A 22,505-nucleotide genomic window follows, 5' to 3' on the forward strand; every position below is an offset into this window, starting at 1 on the left:
CAGAATATGCACAATATATAAAACAGTACAGTAGTAGTTGTTGCAATACATACAGATCAATATGCATTATTCCAACACCCCCACTCAACAACTACTTATCCTCCTTAGTCCCAGTGTGGTTCTCAATTCCTGGAACCTGGCTCGTAGCAATGGCTTTGTCATAATGTCAGCTGCCATCTTATCAGTTTCACAATAGACAAACTGAATTATGCCACGATCTATCAAATCACGTAAATGATGATGTCTGACGTCAATGTGCTTGGTTCTAGCACTGATCTTTTCTCTGCATGCAAGTTTAATGCATCCTTGGTTGTCCTCATAAATCACCGTCGGCTGAGTTGACGGTGTGCCAAGATCAACCATCAATTGTCTTAGCCAAATTACCTCCTGGCTTGCATAGGCTGCGGACACATACTCCGCTGCTGTAGATGACAAGGCAACAGACACTTGTTTCCTACTAGACCAGGAGATTAAACTTTCTCCAACTTTAAACAAGTATCCGCTTGTGGATTTATGATCATGCGAATCACCAGCCCAATCTGCATCTACATAGCTGGTGAGTTCTAGATCTCCTGTTGCAGACAGCTTTAAGTTTACATCTTGCATTTCTTTTAAGTATCGGAGAAGTCTCTTAACAGCATTCCAGTCTCTTTGGCGTGGTTTTTCCACATATCTGCAAAGGATTCCAACTGTTGTGATATCCGGTCGAGTCATAGTTGATATGTATAGAAGTACCCCCACTGCCTGATGATATTTCTCATTGTTTGGCAACAGGTCATCTTCTCCTTCCAGCTTCAGGTAGGATGGTTCCATTGGGGTTAATATACCTTTTGGCTTCTGACATTCCAAACTGATTCAGAATCGAATTAATTTTTACACTTTGGTTTAGAAGAAAACTTCCATCTTCCTCTCTCTGGATTTGGATTCCTAGATAATATGTCACATTTCCAAGGTCTTTCGTTTCAAAATGCTGGTTCAGAATTTCAGCCATTTTTCCAATTTCTGCGTCGTCCTGATGAACTACAATCACATCATCCACATATAAGAGAATATACATCCACTTTCCATCTGTATATTTTGTGTATAAGCATGGATCCGCTTGACCTCTTTTAAAACCTTCTTCCAGCAAGACCTTATTCATCTTGGTATTCCATGCTCTTGCTGATTGCTTAAGACCATAAAGGGATTTTTGTAGTTTGCAAACAAGATTCTCTTCACCCCCTTTTACATAACCTTCAGGTTGAGTCATGTACAAGTCCTCCTCAATGTCACCATTTAAAAAGGCAGTTTTTATATCCAAATGTCTGACATTCATCTTTTGTACAGCAGCTACAGCTAACAAAGCTCTGAACGTGGTCTGTTTAGCGACTGGAGCAAACGTATCATCGTAATCTTCGCCATACTTTTGAGAATATCCTTTTGCCACCAACCTTGCTTTAAATCTGTGGACTTTACCTTCAGAGTCATATTTGGTTTTGAGGACCCACTTGCGCTTGATTGCCTTTTTGCCCTGTGGCAGCTTGGTGAGTTTCCAAGTTTGAAGTTGAAGAAGAGATTTGATTTCCTCATTAGCAGCATTGATCCACTTTGTTCTTTCATGGACAGGTAGTTCTTGCATTTCATCCTATGACTGCGGCTCTGATTCAGGTAGTGTCTTGACTATGTAGGATAGACGTTTAGCTGGTACGCCTCTGTTTGATCTTGAAGATCTCCTGATTTCAGATTCACCTGATTTTTCTGTTCCTTCAGTGATTGAAGAATCCAGCCAGACCTCTACATCCTCCTTGCTATCGTCTTGTAATTGTGACTTCAGCTGGACTACTGGCGTGATGTCACAAAACTTGGGGGACACAAAGTTCTCATCAATCACTACATCTCTACTTATTGTGACCTTGTTTGTTTCTGGGTGTAGAATCCTATAACCTTTCTGGGTTTCACTGTAGCCTACCAGGATCCCTTCCTTAGCGTGAGATTCCCACTTAGTTCACCTTTCTTTGGGAACATGTACAAGCGCTTTTACTTCCGAATATTCTTATATGATGTAGTTTTGGCTTTCTGCTGTTCCATTGCTCAAACGGAGTTTTCTCTGTAGCTTTACCTGGTAGTCTGTTCTGAAGATAGCAAGCTGTCATGATTGCTTCACCCCAATATGCTGTGGGCAGATCTGCATCAAACAACATACTTCTTCCACTTTCACAGAGTGTTCAGTTCCTTCTTTCCGCGATACCATTTTGCTCAGGATTGTACGGTACAGTGGTCTGAATTAGGATTCCATTTTTCTTTTTCTCATTACTTGTGTATTCAGTCCCATTATCTGCATGTAGAATCTTTGGCATTCTCCCAAATTTATTATATACCTCAGCTAGATATACTTCAAGTTTCTCTGGATCTTCTTTCTTGCTGTGAAGCAGATGGACAACTGCATATCTTGAATGATCATCAATAAATGTGAGAAAATATCTCTTCTTCCCAGGAGTCTGAGTGCTCATTGGACCACAGACATCTGTATGTATTAAATCTAGTGTCTGTTCTGTTCTTGTAGTACTGTATATACTCGAGTATAAGTCGACCCGAGTATAAGCCGACCCCCCTAATTTTGCCACAAAAAACTGGGAGAACTTATTGACTCGAGTATAAGCCTAGGGTGGGAAATGCTCCATAGATTATTCCCCCATATGGTGTCCCCAGAAGAAGCTCCATAGATTATTCCCCCATATGCTGCCCCCAGAAGAAGCTCCATAGATGCTGCCCCCAGAAGAAGCTCCATAGATTTTTCCCTCATATGCTGCCCCCAGAAGAAGCTCCATAGATTGTTCCCCCATATGCTGCCCCCATGCTGCTGCTGCATGTAAAAATAAAAGACATACTCACCTCTCCGTTGCCTGGTGTCAGGTGCCGGTGTCACTGCTGGCACCTGAGATACTCACGTGTCCTGCGTCCATGGCTGCTCACCGCTATCTGCCATGTCATCAGTCAGTGACGTTCAGACTGCAGGGTGCGCGGCGCGCACTAACCGCGCCCTCTGCTGTCTGAAGTCACTGACCGATGACAGACAGCAGCAAGCAGCCATGGACGCAGGACAGGTGAGTATCGCTATACTTACCCGTCCTGACGCTGTGTCTTGAGCCCCCAGTTTCTCCGTGCTCTCTCTTCCTGTCTTCAGCGGTCATGTGATACCGCTCATTAAAACTCATGAATATGCGCATATTCATGAGTTTTAATGAGCGGCACCACGTGACCGCTGAAGGCAGGAAGAGAGAGCACGGGGAGAAGCTGAGGGCTCAAGACACAGCGTCAGGACGGGTAAGTATGACCTGACACCTTCGCCGCCTCCGACCCCCTTTGTATATGACTCGAATATAAGACGAGAGGGGGACTTTCAGCCCAATTTTTTGGGCTGAAAATCTCGGCTTATATTCGAGTATATACGGTACTTCTCTTAGGAAAAGCTTTTCTAGACATTTTCCCTTTGATGCAGCTGGTTATCTGGTTACATAGATCAATTGTAATGTCCTCAGCTAGTTGCTTTTGAACTAACTTCCTTATTGCTTCTGGGTCTCTGTGTGCTAGGCGCCTATGCCATACTTGAATGCAGTTGTTGTGCCTTTCTTCCTGAGCAGTGTACACACACTCTTTGCATTTAAACTGGTAAAGTTCATTTGTGATTTTTCCTTCTGCTAGTGTGTGGCCCTCTTTTGAGATGATGCAGCTATCATGCTTAAATGCACTTTCATTTCCTTGTTTTGTGAGTTTCTTCACAGATAGTAAATTACTCTCAAGACTAGGCACATAGAGCACATCTTTTACTGGGATCTTCTTGCTGTCACGGCACCGCCAGACTCAGGGCCTGCTGTCCCGGCCTCGGCCAGTAGGAGGCGCCGGACTATCACATCACCGTCAGACTCAGGGCCTGCTGTTCCGGCCTCGACCACTAGGAGGCGCCGGACTGTCCTATCACCGTCTGACCTGCAGTCTCGGCCTTGGTCTCTGGGAGGCGTTGTGCTTCAACCCCGAGTGGTGGCGGCGATAGTCATGAGGCTCCTGCGCAGGCGTCCGCTGGACGCAGGCTTCGCTCCTCGGTCAGTCATGAAGGGGCTGGTGCATTACCATCCAGCCTGGTCCTGGGGGCAGTCCGGATGACATCATCGGGCCACGGGCCTGTAAGGGATGACCTGATCCCTCAAATACCTTGGGACTGCTCTTGCAGGCCGCCGGATATATTCTTGGTTCCCCTGCATGTTACTGTGTGAATTGCTGTTTGACTGACTCTGACTTTTGCCTGGATTCTGACTCTGCTTCTGCCTAACGACTTTGTACCTCTGCTGCCCTCCTGGTTTATGACTCTTACTTTGGCCTGGATTCTGACTCTGCTTTTGCCTAACGATTCTGTACCTCTGCTGCCCTCCCGGTTTATGACTCTGGCTTCGACCTGGAATCTGACTCTGCTACTGTCTACTGTTTTTATACCATTTCTGCCTGACTGGTTTAGTCTCGGATATCATTGCCTCTGTGTCCTGTATTGGAACACCTTTCTGGCGACCGTCCTGCTCTGGTCATTGCTCCTATTCAGACAGCGCCTCCTGGGCTCTGCTATAAATCCAGATCCCTGTATAGGGGTAAAGGGTCTCAGTGTTTCTCGGGGTGCTGTCTGGCTGCAGTCCAGACCGCAGGCAGACGTCACATTATATCCGGCCATAAAAATAAAACGGCTTTTTGTGTCTATACTTAACACAGATAAAAGCAGTTTTCCTCACCTTTTTTTTTCCTTCCTCTTGACTGAGCTGATTCTTGGCCCGAACACCTGTTGCATTGCTCAGCCTGGGAAGTCACTCTCAGGCTCAAGCATGCTGCAGCCTGGAAGCTTCAAGGAAAATGCTGGCTGTTGGAAATCCACATTCCTGGACCATCACCCCCTGGACAGCGTTGGGGGTCAGGTATTGCCCGCAAATGCGGCCAAACTGTTGTTACCAGTTTCCCTTTCTTTTGCTAAGAAACGTCTGTGTGTGAAGGCTTATGTGGATTGTGGTGCTGCCGTCAACCTTATGGATTTTTTATTTGCTAAGAGCCTTGGTGTACCTCTGTCAAGGCTTAAAGCGCCTATTCAGACTACTGCTATTAATGGTACATCTATATTCCAAGGAGGCGTGGAATTCGTTACTGCCAATTTCTATGTCAGTGGGGACGTTACATAACGAACAAATGTCATTTTTTGTTATATACAATTTGTCAGATCCAGTGGTGTTAGGCATGCCATGGTTGCACCAACATAATCCGATTATTGACTGGCGCATAGGTGACGTTGTACGCAGGAGTCCATGGTGTCAGAGTAACTGTATGTCTTTTTCAGTGAACCAGATTAAAATTAAAACACCTTCTATTCCATATGCGTTTAGGGATTATGAAGATGTTTTCTCTATAGTGGAGTCGGAGAAACTACCTCCTCACAGAGAATACGATTGTCCTATCGAATTGGTCCCTGGTGCCCGTCTCCCTAAGGGGAGAATATTCAACCTCTCTGGTCCTGAGCGTGTAGCCATGAAGGAATACATTGCAGACAGCCTTCGAAAAGGCTTCATTAGACCTTCCACCTCACCTGTAGGAGCTGGGTTTTTCTTTGTAGAGAAAAAAGATGGTGGACTCAGACCATGCATTGACTACCGTGAGCTGAACGCCATAACGGTAAAGAATCAATACCCGCTGCCACTCATTCCTGATCTGTTTAACCAGTTACTGGGAGCTCGCTGGTTTACTAAGCTTGACCTCCGGGGGGCATATAACCTGGTCCGCATAAGAGATGGGGACGAATGGAAAACGGCCTTTAATACACCCCTTGGCCATTTTGAGTACCTGGTAATGCCCTTCGGACTCAGTAACGCTCCTGCAGTCTTCCAGCACTTCGTCAATGATATTTTTAGAGATATTTGTGGGGTGTATGTCGTCGTATATCTGGACGACATTTTGATTTATTCTGCTGATCCTGTGACTCATGCTCAACACGTCCGTTCAGTACTGCAAAGACTGCGCGAAAACTCTTTGTTCGCAAAATTTGAAAAATGTGTTTTTTTGCCGAAGAGGTGCAGTTCTTAGGATACATGGTCTCAGGCAAGGGGTTCCGCATGGATCCCGCCAAGATTCAACCCATTAAGGATTGGGTACAACCCAAATCGCTGAAAGCACTCCAGCGATTTTTGGGATTTGCGAATTATTATCGCAAATTCATCAGGGGATTCTCAGAGATTGCCAAGCCACTCACGGACCTTACCCGGAAAGGGGCGGACGTGACTAATTGGAATCCTGAGGCAACCAGGGCTTTTTCCACACTAAAAGGGTGCTTCGTGGCCAACCCGGTGTTGATTCAACCAAACTTGGACCACCCGTTTATTGTGGAGGTGGATGCCTCCGAAGTCGGAGTGGGAGCAGTGCTCTCACAAGGCTCTGCATCCCTCACTCAGCTTCGTCCATGTGCCTTTTTCTCCCGCAAATTCTCTGCCACGGAGAGAAACTATGACATCGGCAACCGAGAATTATTGGCAATTAAGTGGGCCTTCGAGGAATGGCGCCACTTCCTCGAAGGCGCCAAACACAAAATTACTGTTATTACCGATCACAAAAACCTAACCTACCTAGAGTCGGCTAAAAGACTAAACCCTAGGCAGGCCAGGTGGGCCTTGTTTTTCTCCAGGTTCGATTTTTTTTAATCACCTTTCGCCCCGGAACCAAAAATGTGAGGGCAGATGCCCTCTCCCGCAGCTTTTGTCACACACACACCGAGGACTATGAACCAGCTCCCATATTGGCAAATGGCATTGTTGTGTCGGCAGTATCTCTGGACCTTCTGGAGGAGATCCGTAGGTCATCAGAACAAGTTCCTGACTCTACGCCCCCCAAAAAATTATTCGTCCCAGCTACTTTTCGCTTACGAGTGTTAAAAGAATCTCACGACTCCGTCCTGGCAGGCCACCCTGGTCTTAATAATACCACTAGGCTGGTAACCAGGAACTTTTGGTGGCCAACGGTGGCCAAGGACTGCAAGGAGTACGTCTCAGCGTGTGAAGTCTGTGCCCGCGCCAAGTCCCCCCATAACCGTCCTGCCGGCTGGCTTCAGCCCTTGCCCACCCCTGAAAGTCCATGGACCCACATCTCCATGGACTTCATTACAGACCTGCCACCTTCCGAGGGGAAAACTTGTATTTGGGTGGTGGTGGACAGGTTCAGTAAACAGTCTCACTTTGTTCCCCTGTCCGGCTTACCCAACTCTGAAACCTTAAGCAAGTTGTTTGTTCTTCACGTTGTACGTCTGCACGGCGTTCCGGCAAATATCGTATCCGACAGGGGTACCCAGTTCGTCTCAAAGTTCTGGAGGGCGTTCTGTAGACGTATTGGTGTTGAGTTGTCTTTTTCCTCGGCATACCATCCCGAGACGAATGGTCAAACTGAGCGTGCCAACCAAACGCTGGAGCAATACCTCCGCTGCTATGTCTCAGCACATCAGTCAGATTGGGTGGAACATTTGCCATTGGCAGAGTTCGCTCTCAATAATAGATACCAAGACTCCATCAAAACCACCCCCTTCTTCTGTAACCTCGGTCTACATCCGCGCTTTGGATCATTTTCGGCCAAGATGTCGGAAATCCCAGGGGTTGAGCAAAGTATACATCGTCTAAAGACTATTTGGTCCGAAGTAAACTCTAATTTAAAAGGGGCTCAAATTAGACAGACTTCGGCAGCCAATAGACGACGATCCCAGGGGCCGCACCTGGGAGTTGGTGACAAGGTTTGGCTCTCTACAAGAAACATCAAACTTAAGGTACCGTCAGCCAAACTGGGTCCCAGGTTCATCGGACCATATGAAATATTAGAGGTAATTAACCCAGTAGCGTTTCGGTTAAAACTCCCGCAGTCTTTTAAAATTCCTAACGTTTTTCATAAGTCCCTCCTCAAGGTATACCGCTCCCCAATTCGTCCCGTCCGGTCCCCTCCTCCTCCAGTTTTGGTCAAGGGCGCCTTAGAGTACGAGGTCCAAGGCATATTTGATTCCCGTCTAGTGAGAAACTCGGTACAATACTTGGTGCATTGGAAGGGCTATGGCCCAGAGGAGAGGTCCTGGGTCCCCGCTAGTGACATTCGTGCAAAGCGGTTGATTAGCAGGTTTCACCTCCTCCACCCTGACAAACCGGGTTTTGAGGGTCCGGAGGCCCCTCTTAGAGGGGGGGGTACTGTCACGGCACCGCCAGACTCAGGGCCTGCTGTCCCGGCCTCGGCCAGTAGGAGGCGCCGGACTATCACATCACCGTCAGACTCAGGGCCTGCTGTTCCGGCCTCGACCACTAGGAGGCGCCGGACTGTCCTATCACCGTCTGACCCGTGGCCTGCAGTCTCGGCCTTGGTCTCTGGGAGGCGTTGTGCTTCAACCCCGAGTGGTGGCGGCGATAGTCATGAGGCTCCTGCGCAGGCGTCCGCTGGACGCAGGCTTCGCTCCTCGGTCAGTCATGAAGGGGCTGGTGCATTACCATCCAGCCTGGTCCTGGGGGCAGTCCGGATGACATCATCGGGCCACGGGCCTGTAAGGGATGACCTGATCCCTCAAATACCTTGGGACTGCTCTTGCAGGCCGCCGGATATATTCTTGGTTCCCCTGCGTGTTACTGTGTGAATTGCTGTTTGACTGACTCTGACTTTTGCCTGGACTTCTGACTTTGCTTCTGCCTAACGATTCTGTACCTCTGCGACTCTCCTGGTTTATGACACTGACTTCGGCCTGGATTCTGACTCTGCTTCTGCCTAACGACTTTGTACCTCTGCTGCCCTCCTGGTTTATGACTCTTACTTTGGCCTGGATTCTGACTCTGCTTTTGCCTAACGATTCTGTACCTCTGCTGCCCTCCCGGTTTATGACTCTGGCTTCGACCTGGAATCTGACTCTGCTACTGTCTACTGTTTTTATACCATTTCTGCCTGACTGGTTTAGTCTCGGATATCATTGCCTCTGTGTCCTGTATTGGAACACCTTTCTGGCGACCGTCCTGCTCTGGTCATTGCTCCTATTCAGACAGCGCCTCCTGGGCTCTGCTATAAATCCAGATCCCTGTATAGGGGTAAAGGGTCTCAGTGTTTCTCGGGGTGCTGTCTGGCTGCAGTCCAGACCGCAGGCAGACGTCACACTTGCTTTGTGTTGGTGAGATTTGACAATCAATATAACCATCTCCTATACCTTGTGAAGTCATGTACTGACCATTAGCCATAATCACTTTCTCTGACTTACTTTGGTTAAGCTTAGAAAAGAAGTCCCAGTTATTAGTCATGTGACTAGTTGCTCCAGAGTCTATACACCATGCATGCTTTGATGTATTTACACTGACAGTAAATGCAGTTTCAGTATTTACAGAATCATTTTCTGCAGACACAGCACTTTTAACCCTTTGAAGACTGCTTTGCTTTTTCAGCTGATTCATTCTAGCTTTCCAGACTCTGCAGTCGGCTTTCAAATGTCCTGATTTCTTGCAAACAAAACATTCACGTGTTTTTTAGGTGCTTTCTGTTATTTAGATTTTGTGTCTGTAAAGCAGATTCTGCATCGTATGTCCTGCTGTTTACACCTTCCGCTTTCCGCTTATATTCATCTATGAGCTTCCCTCTGACATACTCCAATGTAAGCTCATCATCTGGGCGCGCATCTAGTGCGGTTACAAGCGTGTCATAGTTTTCTGGAAGACCACTATGCAGTAATGCCGCTACATGAAAGTCCTTCAAATCTTCCCCAATGCCTCTCAGGTGTTCTGCAATCTCTAGAATGCTTGTTATGTAGTCCTGCATATCCTGGCCATTCTGTAGTTTAGACTGGTACAATTTTCTCATGAGATAAAGTTTATTGCTTGAATTTATCCTCTCATGCACCTTTTGCAGCTGCTCCCACATTTCTCTTGCAGTTTCACTTTTCCACACATGCCCAATCTGATCATCTATACTGAGTGATATGCTACTTTGTGCTTTCTGATCCATCTCTATCCACTCCTGTGATACTGGGTCAGGTTTAGGCTCCTGTGTGTATTTCCACGTACCTTCTCTTAATAGCAGCATTTTCACTTTGAATTTCCAGGATTGATAATTCTGGTTAGTGAGACTTGGTACTGTAAACTTCATGGAGTTGCTGCTGCTGGTGGCCATCTTTGCTGTCTTCCTTTCTTTTCTTTTCTCTGTGCTCTGGGGATCTGGGACTCTAGGACTCTGGTCCCATAACCTGTTAGCAGCGAATTAATCAGCGTAACATCCAGAGTCAGCAATACAGAATGTAGATTTATTCATATCCAGGTTGAACAGCTTACAGCATGAAATGTGATCAGTCTGGTATCTGCTGTGGCTTGCAGCATGGGAGCATTACAACAACAAGAAGGTAAGAGAAGGAGGGGCATCCTGTCTGTTTTTTTTTTTTTTTTTGTCACTGAACTTTGTTAACAATCTCAGAATATGCACAATATATAAAACAGTACAGTAGTAGTTGTTGCAATACATACAGATCAATATGCATTATTCCAACACAGACCCACCGACGATCCTAGGTTAATCTCAAGCGAAGACCTATAGATAGGGGGAAGGGGATCCCTGAAAGATCTAAGGACTGGGAACAAAAACGGGTGACCTCCTAATAGAAAAACAAAGAGAAGGCTGCAGAAACAAACAGAAACTAAGACTAGCAGAACCAGAGGTCCCAGAACTGCATTAATTAAACACACAGGAGGCAAAGCAAGGCTCTAAGCCAAACTTCAAGCTGATTAACACTGTTGTCCAGTGAGGAATGGGAGACAGGTGCAGGCTAATAAATGGTAATACAATCACCTGGCCCAAGACAAACCAAGCACCAGGGGAAAAACACCAGCAGCCAGAACACTACAAGAAAATGGCGGACAGTCACAAGCTGAACAGATTCTAACAGGAGCCCTGATACCTCATGCAACGGCTCCTTTTTTTTCCAGCCACAGTCATATAGCACAAACATAAGTTTCATAGAGTACTAATGGAGGAAAAATGTAAGGATAGTAACACAGGTAGTTGAGCAAAAGTTAGTGCAGGGCTGCCTTTCTGGGAGCCCTACTTCTACAGGCAACACACATGAAGCATACCTAACTTGGAATCTCCACATTTCAAAATATTTGTGTCACACACCACTAAAGTGGCATCAATTTCCACAGAGTAGAAACAGTATAATAGGCCTCTGACACACCTTACACTACAGGCAACCCACCAGATGGAGAAACAACTTGGAATCACCAGGAGAGATGAGCAAACGTGTTCAGAAATCATTTGCCAATCGCAAATTCAGCACGAGCGTAGCACATTTGCTTTCACAAGCATTTTTACTTAAAGTAGGCAAAATTCAGTGGCAGCGCAGTAAATCATTGCATTTTCACAAATGCTTTTATTAATTTGGCTAGGATCGTTGTGCAGTATGATGAGCGCGGGAGACATAGTGAAGTGTTTGATGAGGGGAGTGAGTGTGAAGAGGTTAGAGCAGCACACTCTTAACCCCTTCCTGACATGAGACGTACTATCCCGTCCACGGTACCCGGGCCCGTATGACCGGGGACGGGATAGTACGTCTACCGCGATCAGCGGCGCCCACGTGGTGAGCGCCGCTGATCGCGGCCGGGTGTCAGCTGATTATCACAGCTGACACCCGGCACAATGTGTCAGGGGCGGTCACGGACCGCCCCCGACACATTAACCCCTTGCACACCGCGATCAAACGCGATCGCGGTGTACCGGGAGTTAAAGGGAAGCATCGGCAGGGAGGGGGCTCCCTCCGTGCTTCCCTGAGCCCCCCACGGCAGCGCAATGTGCAGCGCTGCTGCGGGGGACTCCTATCCTCCAGGCCCCCGAATCCAAGATGGCGACGGGGGCCTTCGGGGGCCTGGGGAAGCTGGCTTCCTCAGTGCCTGCAAAGCGCAGGCATGAGGAAGCCTTGTGCACTGCCTGTGACAGATTGCTGATCTGTCACAGTGATCTGTGATGTGACAGATCAGCGATCTGTCACAGGACAGTGATGTCCCACCTGGGACTATGTAATAAAGTAAAAAAAAATTTAAAAAAAAGTGTAAAAATAAATTTAAAAAAATCGCCAAATAAATTAGTAAAAAAAAAAAAAAATATTCCCCAATAAATTCATTTTTTTAAAATAATAAAAAAAAAAAACAATAAATGTACACATATTAGGTATCGCCGCGTCCGTAACGACCCGCCCTATAAAACTGTCCCATTAGTTAACCCCTTTAGCGAACCCCTTAAAAAATAAAAATAAAAAACGAAGCAAAAAATAATGATTTATTATCATACCGCCAAACAAAAAGTGCAATAACGCGAGATCAAAAAGACGCATATAAATATCCATGGTACCGCTGAAAACGTCATCTTGTCCCGCAAAAAACAAGCCGCCACACAGCATCATCAGCAAAAAAATAAAAAAGTTATAACTCGCAGAATAAAGCGATGCAAAAATAATTATTTTTTATATAAAATAGTTTTCATTGCATAAAACCGACAAAAACATAAAAAAACGACCTAAATGAGGTATCGCTGTAACCGTACTGACCCGAAGAATAAAAGCGCTTTATCAATTTTACCGCACGCGGAACGGTGTAAACGCATCCCCCCCAAAAGAAATTCATGAAACGCTGGTTTTTGTTCATTCTGCGTCCCAAAAATCGGAATAAAAAGCGATCAAAAAATTTCACGTGCCCGAAAATGGTACCAATAAAAACGTCAACTCGTCCCGCAAAAAATAAGACCTCACATGACTCGGTGGGTCAAAATACGGAAAAATTATAGCTCTCAATATGTGGTGATGCAAAAACTATTTTTACAATAAAAAGCGTCTTTTAGCGTGCGACAGCCGCCAAACATAAAAACCGCCATAAATAGTAAATCAAACCCCCCGTTATCACCCCTTTAGTTAGGGAAAAATAATAAAATAAAAAAAATGTATTTATTTCCATTTTTCCATTAGGGTTAGGGCTAGGGTTAGGGCTAGGGGTGTGTTGGGGTAGGGTTAGGTTAGGGTTAGGGCTAGGGTTAGGGTTAGGGCTAGGGTTAGGGTTAGGGCTAGGGCTAGGGCTAGGGTTAGGGCTAGGGTTAGGGCTAGGGTTAGGGCTAGGGTTAGGGCTAGGGTTAGGGGCGTGTTGGGGTTCGGGTTGGAGTTAGAATTGGGGGTTTCCACTGTTTGGGCACATCAGGGGCTCTCCAAATGCAACATGGCGTCTGATCTCAATTCCAGCCAATTCTGAGTTGAAAAAGTCAAATGGTGCTCCTTCCCTTCCAAGCTCTGCTATGCGCCCAAACAGTGTTTTACCCCCTCATGTAGGGTATCAGCCTACTCAGGACAAATTGCAAAACAATTTTTGGGGTCCAATTTCTCCTGTTACCCTTAGGAAAATAAAAAATTGGGGGCAAAAATATCATTTTTGTGGAAAAAAAATGATTTTTTTTATTTTCACGTCCGAGTGTTATAAACTTCTGTGAAGCACTTGGGGGTTCAAAGTGCTCACCACACATCTAGATAAGTTCCGTGGGGGGTCTAGTGTCCAAAATGGGGTCACTTGTGGGGAGTTTCAATAGTTTAGGTACATCAGGGGCTCTCCAAACGCACATGACAACCGCAGACCATTCCATCAAAGTCTGCGTTCCAAAACGTCACTGCTTCCCTTCCGAGCCCCGACGTGTGTCCATACAGTAGTTTTCTCCCACATATGGGGTGTCAGCGTACTCAGGACAAATTGGACAACAACTTTTGGGGTCCAATTTCTCCTGGTACCCTTGGGAAAATAAAAAAAATGGTGACTAAAAGATCATGTTTGTGGAAAAAATACGAATTTTTTATTTTCACGCCCGGGCGTTGTAAACTTCTGTGAAGCACTGGGGGGGTCAAAGTGCTCACCACACATCTAGATAAGTTCCTTGGGGGGTCTAGTTTACAAAATGGTGTCATTTGTGGGGGGTTTCCACTGTTTAGGTACATTAGGGGCTCTCCAAAGGCAACATGACACCCGCAGACCATTCCATCAAAGTCTGCATTCCAAAACGTCACTACTTCCCTTCCGAGCCCTGACGTGTGCCCATACAGTAGTTTTCTCCCACATATGGGGTAGCAGCGTACTCAGGACAAATTGGAAAACAACTTTTGGGGTCCAATTTCTCCTGGTACCCTTGGGAAAATAAAAAAAAATGGTGACTAAAAGATCATGTTTGTGGAAAAAATACGAATTTTTTATTTTCACGCCCGGGCGTTGTAAACTTCTGTGAAGCACTGGGGGGGTCAAAGTGCTCACCACACATCTAGATAAGTTCCTTGGGGGGTCTAGTTTACAAAATGGTGTCATTTGTGGGGGGTTTCCACTGTTTAGGTACATTAGGGGCTCTCCAAAGGCAACATGACACCCGCAGACCATTCCATCAAAGTCTGCATTCCAAAACGTCACTACTTCCCTTCCGAGCCCTGACGTGTGCCCATACAGTAGTTTTCTCCCACATATGGGGTAGCAGCGTACTCAGGACAAATTGGAAAACAACTTTTGGGGTCCAATTTCTCCTGGTAGCCTTGGGAAAATAAAAAAATGGTGACTAAAAGATCATGTTTGTGGAAAAAATACGAATTTTTTATTTTCACGCCCGGGCGTTGTAAACTTCTGTGAAGCACTGGGGGGGTCAAAGTGCTCACCACACATCTAGATAAGTTCCTTGGGGGGTCTAGTTTACAAAATGGTGTCATTTGTGGGGGGTTTCCACTGTTTAGGTACATTAGGGGCTCTCCAAAGGCAATATCACACCCGCAGACCATTCCATCAAAGTCTGCATTCCAAAACGTCACTACTTCCCTTCCGAGCCCCGACGTGTGCCCATACAGTAGTTTTCTCCCACATATGGGGTATCAGCATACTCAGGACAAATTGGACAACAACTTTTGGGGTCCAATTTCTCCTGGTACCCTTGGGAAAATAAAAAAATGGTGACTAAAAGATCATGTTTGTGGAAAAAATACGAATTTTTTATTTTCACGCCCGGGCGTTGTAAACTTCTGTGAAGCACTGGGGGGGTCAAAGTGCTCACCACACATCTAGATAAGTTCCTTGGGGGGTCTAGTTTACAAAATGGTGTCATTTGTGGGGGGTTTCCACTGTTTAGGTACATTAGGGGCTCTCCAAAGGCAATATCACACCCGCAGACCATTCCATCAAAGTCTGCATTCCAAAACGTCACTACTTCCCTTCCGAGCCCCGACGTGTGCCCATACAGTAGTTTTCTCCCACATATGGGGTATCAGCATACTCAGGACAAATTGGACAACAACTTTTGGGGTCCAATTTCTCCTGGTACCCTTGGGAAAATAAAAAAATGGTGACTAAAAGATCATGTTTGTGGAAAAAATACGAATTTTTTATTTTCACGCCCGGGCGTTGTAAACTTCTGTGAAGCACTGGGGGGGTCAAAGTGCTCACCACACATCTAGATAAGTTCCTTAGGGGGTCTAGTTTCCAAAATGGTGTCATTTGTGGGGGGTTCCACTGTTTTGGTACATCAGGAGTTTTCCAAACGCGACATGGTGTCCGATCTCAATTCCAGCCAAAAACGTCAAATGGCGCTGCTTCCCTTCCGAGCTCTGCCATGCCCCCAAATAGTGGTTTACCCCCACATGTGGGGTATCAGCGTACTCAGGACAAATTGCACAATAACTTTTAGGGTCCTGTTACCCTTGGAAAAATAAGAATTGAGGGTGAAAAGATCATTTTTGTGGAAAAAATATGATTTTTTAATTGTATGGCTTTATGTTATAAACTTCTGTGAAGCCCATGGGGGTTCAAAGTTCTCACCACACATCTAGATAAGTTCCTTAGGGTGTCTAGTTTCCAAAATGGTGTCATTTGTGGGGGGTTTCCACTGTTTTGGTACATCAGGGGTTTTCCAAACGCGACATGGTGTCCGATCTCAATTCCAGCCAAAAACGTCAAATGGCGCTGCTTCCCTTCCGAGCTCTGCCATGCGCCCAAATAGTGGTTTACCCCCACATGTGGGGTATCAGCGTACTCAGGACAAATTGCACAATAACTTTTAGGGTCCTGTTACCCTTGGAAAAATAAGAATTGAGGGTGAAAAGATCATTTTTGTTTAAAAAATATGATTTTTTAATTGTATGGCTTTATGTTATAAACTTCTGTGAAGCCCATGGGGGTTCAAAGTTCTCACCACACATCTAGATAAGTTCCTTAGGGGGTCTAGTTTCCAAAATGGTGTCATTTGTGGGGGGTTTCCACTGTTTTGGTACATCAGGGGTTTTCCAAACCCGACATGGTGTCCGATCTCAATTCCAGCCAAAAACGTCAAATGGCGCTGCTTCCCTTCCGAGCTCTGCCATGCGCCCAAATAGTGGTTTACCCCCACATGTGGGGTATCAGCGTACTCAGGACAAATTGCACAATAACTTTTAGGGTCCTGTTACCCTTGGGAAAATAAAAATTGGGGTGAAAAGATCATTTTTGTGGAAAAAATATGATTTTTTAATTGTACCGCTGTACGTTATAAACTTCTGTAAAGCCCTTGTGGGTTCAAAGTTCTCACCACATATCTAGATAAGTTCCTTGGGGGGTCTAGTTTCCAAAATGGGGTCACTTGTAGGGGGTTTCCACTGTTTAGGTACATCAGGGACTCTCCAAACGTGACATGGCGTCCAATCTGAATTCCAGCCAATTTTGCATTGAAAAAGTCAAACGGCGCTCCTTCCATTCTGAGCTCTGCCATGCGCCGAAACAGTCGTTCCCCCCCACATATCAGGTATCTGCGTACTCAGGACAAATTGCACAATAACTTTTGCAGTTCAATTTCTCCTGTTACCCTTGGTAAAATAAAAAAAATTGAACCTGAAGTATTTTTTTTATGAAAAAAAGTTAGATGTTCATTTTTTTTTAAATATTCAAAAAAATTCCTGTGACGCACCTAAAGGGTTAATAAACTTCTTGAATGTGGTTTTGAGCACCTTAAGGGGTGCAGTTTTTAGAATGGTGTCACTTTTGTGTATTTTCTATCATATAGACCCCTCAAAGTGGCTTCAAATGTGATGTGGTCCTAAAAATAAAATGGTGTTGTAAAAATGAGAAATCGCTGGTCAACTTTTAACCCTTATAACTTCCTAACAAAAAAAAATTTTGGTTCCAAAATTGTGCTGATGTAAAGTAAACATGTGGGAAATGTTAGTTATCAAGTTTTTTGTGTGCCTTATCTCTGTGATTTAAGGGCATAAAAATTCAAAGTTGGAAAATTGCGAAATTTTCAAAATTTTCGCCAAATTTCCGTTTTTCTCACAAATAAACGCAAGTTATTTGAATGAAATTTTACCACTAACATGAAGTACAATATGTCACGAGAAAACAATGTCAGAATCACCGGGATCCATGGAAGCGTTCGAGAGTTATGACCTCATAAAGGTACAGTGGTCAGAATTGTAAAAATTGGCCCGGTCATGAACGTGCAAACCACCCTTGGGGGTGAAGGGGTTAAATAATATTAATAATCTTTATATAGCGCCAACATATTCCGCAGCACTTTACAGTTTAACAGTTTCAAAACACAAGTCATAAGTAACAACATTAACAATACAGTAACGTAAAATAAGACGACCCTGCTCGTGAGAGCTTACCATCTACAATGAGGTGGGGGAGATACAAAGTACAGGTGTGCATTTACAATGATGTATTTACAATGATGGTCCAGCCATCTTAAGAAGGTGGGGGACAGAGATAGTGAATGGGCTACATACTCACACTTGCACATAAAATGACTGATTAGTGATCGTGAGAGTCTGCTCTGAATAGATGTGCTTTGAGAGAGCGCCAAAACTGTGTAAAGTGTGGATAGTCCTAATTTCTTGTGGTAGAGCATTCCAGAAGATTGGCGCAGCACGGGAAAAGTCTTGGAGTCAGGAGTGGGATTTGCGGATTAGTGCAGAGGTTAGTCGAAAGTCTTTTGCAGTGCGCAGCAGTCGGCTAGGCCGATAGACAGAAATGAGGGAGGAGATGTAGGGGGGTACTGCACTGTGGAGAGCTTTGTGGGTGAGAACAAGTACTTTGAATTGTACTTATAATTATCCCTTTAACTTCATGTGCATTGATTCCAGCAGCCTATTAGGGTGCAGAAACAAATCAAAATGTCATGCCACCAGGTCTTCTGTGATTGTCTGCCGAAGTCACATGTCCCTGACCATATAAAAAGATGACATCCTGTTTTGGTGGCGCCATTTGCTCAGTGTCATAGTGCAGACAAGCTGCTCTTGATAGTGCTGCCTGTGAGCTTGTCAGTTAGCTAGATAGGATCTAGCCCTATGTGAAATCTATCTTCCAGCATTTAACTAGATGTGCAAAACCTGTATGGCAATCTCCAGAGGCCCCATTTGCTACCCCAAATCATTTGTGATAAAATTGTGTTTCAGTGACAAATCAGAATGCCATATTTCCACTTAAAAATTGTTAGGTCTAATATTGGGGTCCAATTAGCTAATCCAAGCTATGATAAAACTGTTTCAGTGTGAAATCAGAAGGCCAGACTTCCACTTAAAAAACATTAGAACTAATATTGTGGTAGACTAGGAGGCCCAATTAACTAATCCAAATAATTTGTGATAAAACTGTGTTTCAGTGTGAAATCAGAAGGCCAGACTTCCACTTAAAAAACATTAGGACTAATATTGTGGTAGACTAGGAGGCCCAATTAACTAATCCAAATAGTTTGTGATAAAACTGTGTTTCAGTGTGAAATCAGAAGGCCAGACTTCCACTTAAAAAACATTAGGACTAATATTGTGGTAGACTAGGAGGCCCAATTAACTAATCCAAATAGTTTGTGATAAAACTGTGTTTCAGTGACAAATCAGAAGGCCAGATTTCTACTTAAAAATTGATAGTGCGCCTGAACAACACTGTTACACCTATCTAAGAAAATAAATGGCGATTGTTCATTTAGTTACAGGTGACTGAAGAGTTGTCAACCTAAGGTTGTGAAACAGCAGGCTACAAGAGGAGAAGGCTACTTACAACATGAGTGGGAAAAAAGCAGAGGTTGTGGTGGAAGCAGGAATATGCTTGGTGTTAGATATGTACGAGGTTAGGTCTTTATGTTAATGTAAGCTCAACTGAACAAACAGTCTTGTCCTATCCAAAGACCACTGACAACATCTGTTACTGGACAGACTGCTCAACTCCCTTTATTTGGCAGCCACATAGTGGTATGCCTTGTAGATGAGGCTCAGAAAGCGCATGTTCTCCAGTGGATGGTAAACGCTTCATTAAGTGGCGTCTCCTCCTCTTCCTCCATGTTAACCTCACACACAGTACAATCCTCAGAGGTGGCACCCCAATCGCCCTTGCTTCCGCTGTGTCAATTTCCAAATGCCCAACTGACTGTGGGGAACCACATGTGGGCCATTTTGCAAAGCTGTTTACACTTTCTATTCTATGGACATCAGAGGTATGCTCCAAAAAATCACGGAATCCAAAAGAGGAAAGCACCTTCACCCTATGGCAAAAATTTTTTTCATGTTGGATCTGGGGTTGGACAAAGTAGGGTATGAGCAGAATCCAGACCCTTGTCACCAGACGTTAACCACAGGAATGGAGGTGATTCTGATGAGACTCAGGTACCAGATTCAGACTCAGACTTTACTGTAGTGTCAGGGAAGGAAGAGGAAGGGAGTGACTCTCAGTGTGAGGAGTGTGAGAATGGAAAGGATGACGATAAGGTTGTAGATCCCACTTGGTGTGAACTCAGAGGTAGGCAGCTGGGTAGCTCAGCATAGGAGGTGGAGAAGGAGGAAGAGGAGGAGGTTATGATTTGGCTTCCCACACAGACACAAAGTGATGCAACCAGGACAAGCAATGTATCCTCAGCCCCAACTCTGGCTGTGACCAGCACCAGTTGCGAGTGTGCAGTTCGCAGGGGCTGCAAGAGTTGCCTAGCCTGGGCCTTTTTTGCCTTTTTTAGGATAACCCTACTCAATTTGTCTGCCAAATTTGCAAAAAAAAGGAAAGGAAAAAATTGCAATAATTTGACAACTACACGCATGAACCAGCACATGTGTGATCATCATCCCATTCTGTGGGAACCTCACGGAGCTAAAATGCAGACTAGGTGGCCTCAACATCCAACGTCAACCACATCTGCTGCTTCTTCCTCCTCCATCACCATGCCAAGTCTTCTATCACAGGTCCCCAGCAGCAGAAACTCCACTAATTTACCCCCTACAGTCAGAGTGAGTGAGAGCCCGTCAGCTGTTGCGGAAGTTGACATGAATGCTGCTTTTGTGTCATCTAGCACAACACATCTTTCTCAATCCACAATAATATCTCCACCTGCATGTCACACAAAGTCCAGCAGTATGTCCTGTTCTCCGTACTCCACCCTCTCAGCACAGCAGACTGCCCTCCGTGCCGCAGCTGTAGTCACGTAAAAGAACATTTCCTCCTACACATGCCAAGCAATGGGGGAATGTAAGGGTGGAATAGTTTGTGATGCCACCTGTGGTGTTCGGCAAGTGAGGTGTTAAGCCGACGCTGCATGCAGATCCGCTGGGACTGATAGTATGGTGCAGCAAAGATGTAAAAGCTCCCCACAGGTGAAGCTGTAGTCCCATGGCAGTGTAGATGTGGTTGGCACGGGGATGTAGCAGTGCCGACAGGGTAGGAAGCAGACAAATCACATCGGGGTGCAATTTCTGTACCTTTACTTGATAAATGCAGTCCAGGGTCCTGATTACAGATGGCAACGGAGCAGGCTAGCCTAGAAGCAACTCGGGGATTATCTCTCAGCAGATGGGCTGTGCAGTCTCCTTCCTAGTGCTTATTTAAATGAAGTACTCCAAGTACTGAGCTACACTGAAGTTCCTCCTGTCAGATGTTCTCAAGAACCTTACTTGCACGGCAGACAGCTGTAGCCTATCTCGGGGACTCCTCTCTTCTGAGTCCTGGCTCTGTATCCAAGCTGCTGTTGTGCCCTCAAGTCTTAGATGGGAGTAGGGCATTTACAGCCTCCTACTCCTCTGGTTTCTGTTGCAGGACTGTCAGTATCCGTACAACCATGGAGACCAGGCTCCAGTTCATGCGCTCACTGTGAGGGAGCTCTCCTTCCTAGCTCAACCTCCAGCTTCTCTACACGTCTGCACAATTCACCCTCCGCCGACTAACTAACCACCCCTTCCTCTTGGCCCTCAGAGAGCACTCCTCCCCTTAATCCTCGTTCAGAGTTCCCAATGCTGGCCTGGAGTGGAACTGTTGCATGCATGGATTGACTGCGAGAGAGACCCGTCATTGCCTCCAAGCCTGGCATTACTCCCCCCTGGAGGAAGGCAAAGCCAGTGTGGCGGCCATACTCCTGGGGGCACCACACAATCAGGAAGTGTTCAAATTAATATGCTTTGGAGCTTACAGTCACACAGCTCAAGAAAAGTGGACAGCTTTCCAGGTCAAGTTACAGCAAAGGCTGTTTCCACTGAACCTGGAGCCAGGTATTGCCAAGTGTGATAATGGTGCAAGCCTGGTGGCAGTCCTATGCCGGTGCAAACCTCACAAATGTACCTTGCATGACTCACACCCTCAACCTGGTGGTACAGCAATTTCTCTACCACTAACCCAGCCTTGATGCACTGCTGCAGAAAGCTTGGTCGCTGTGTACTCACTTTCACTGATCGCACACTGCAGGTTATAATAATAATTTTTATTTATATAGCGCCAACATATTCTGCAGAACTTTACAATTAAGCGGGGACATGTACAGACAATAAATTCAATGCAAGTTAAGAAACAATTTAAACAGAGACATTAGGAGTGAGCTCCCTGCTCGCAAGCTTACAATCTACAAGGAACTGGGGGGGACACAGTAGGTGAAAAGTGCTTGTTATTTCAGGTCTGGCAATTATAATAAATAGGGATTTTCATATAAAGCTGCATGTGTAGGTAACAGCAGGTTCGCAGGATGCAGTGACGAGATGTGAGACTGGTTGAACTTTGAAAAGCAAACTCTTTATAATTTAAAGCTTCTAGGGCTATACTAAGCAACCAAAAAGGGGTAACAACAGTTGTCCTTGCAGGGACTCAGTACAACCAAACACTATTTGGAAAGAATATGGCTAACCCGGCCGATGCCGGTTACTATGGGGCCACGGTATGGCCGTCTATGAGTCCTTATACTCTATAATGTCACTTATCCGTCCTGACGTCCCTCGGCGTCTCTGTGGAAGGTGCGTTGCTGATGAAGCTGCTTTGGCGTCTTTGATGAGGCTGCTGTGGCGTCTTTGAGGCTGCTGTGGAGTGTTTGATGAGGCTGCCTTGGCGTCGCAACCGCTAGGCACAGCTGCTGAAGATTTGGAGTAGTCTTTGGGCGCCCCAGCGCCCAGGAGGAGTTGGGGCACAACAGGCCCTGATGGAGTCCTGAGATGAAGTAACCCCTGGTGTAACAGTGGGGTTGTGCTTGTTAGCGAGTTC

At 45.6% G+C, this 22,505-nt stretch overlaps 1 pseudogene; it reads right to left on the bottom strand.

Annotated features, from left to right (window-relative positions):
- Nucleotides 1-221: 221 nt before the first annotated feature.
- LOC141095147 (uncharacterized) overlaps nucleotides 222-22,505 on the bottom strand; it is a 35,590-nt pseudogene continuing 13,306 nt past the window's right edge.

This window comes from Dendrobates tinctorius, unplaced genomic scaffold (genome assembly GCF_039654945.1).
Source record: "Dendrobates tinctorius isolate UK_male_01 unplaced genomic scaffold, ASM3965494v1 ptg000067l, whole genome shotgun sequence".
Lineage (NCBI taxonomy): Eukaryota > Metazoa > Chordata > Amphibia > Anura > Dendrobatidae > Dendrobates > Dendrobates tinctorius.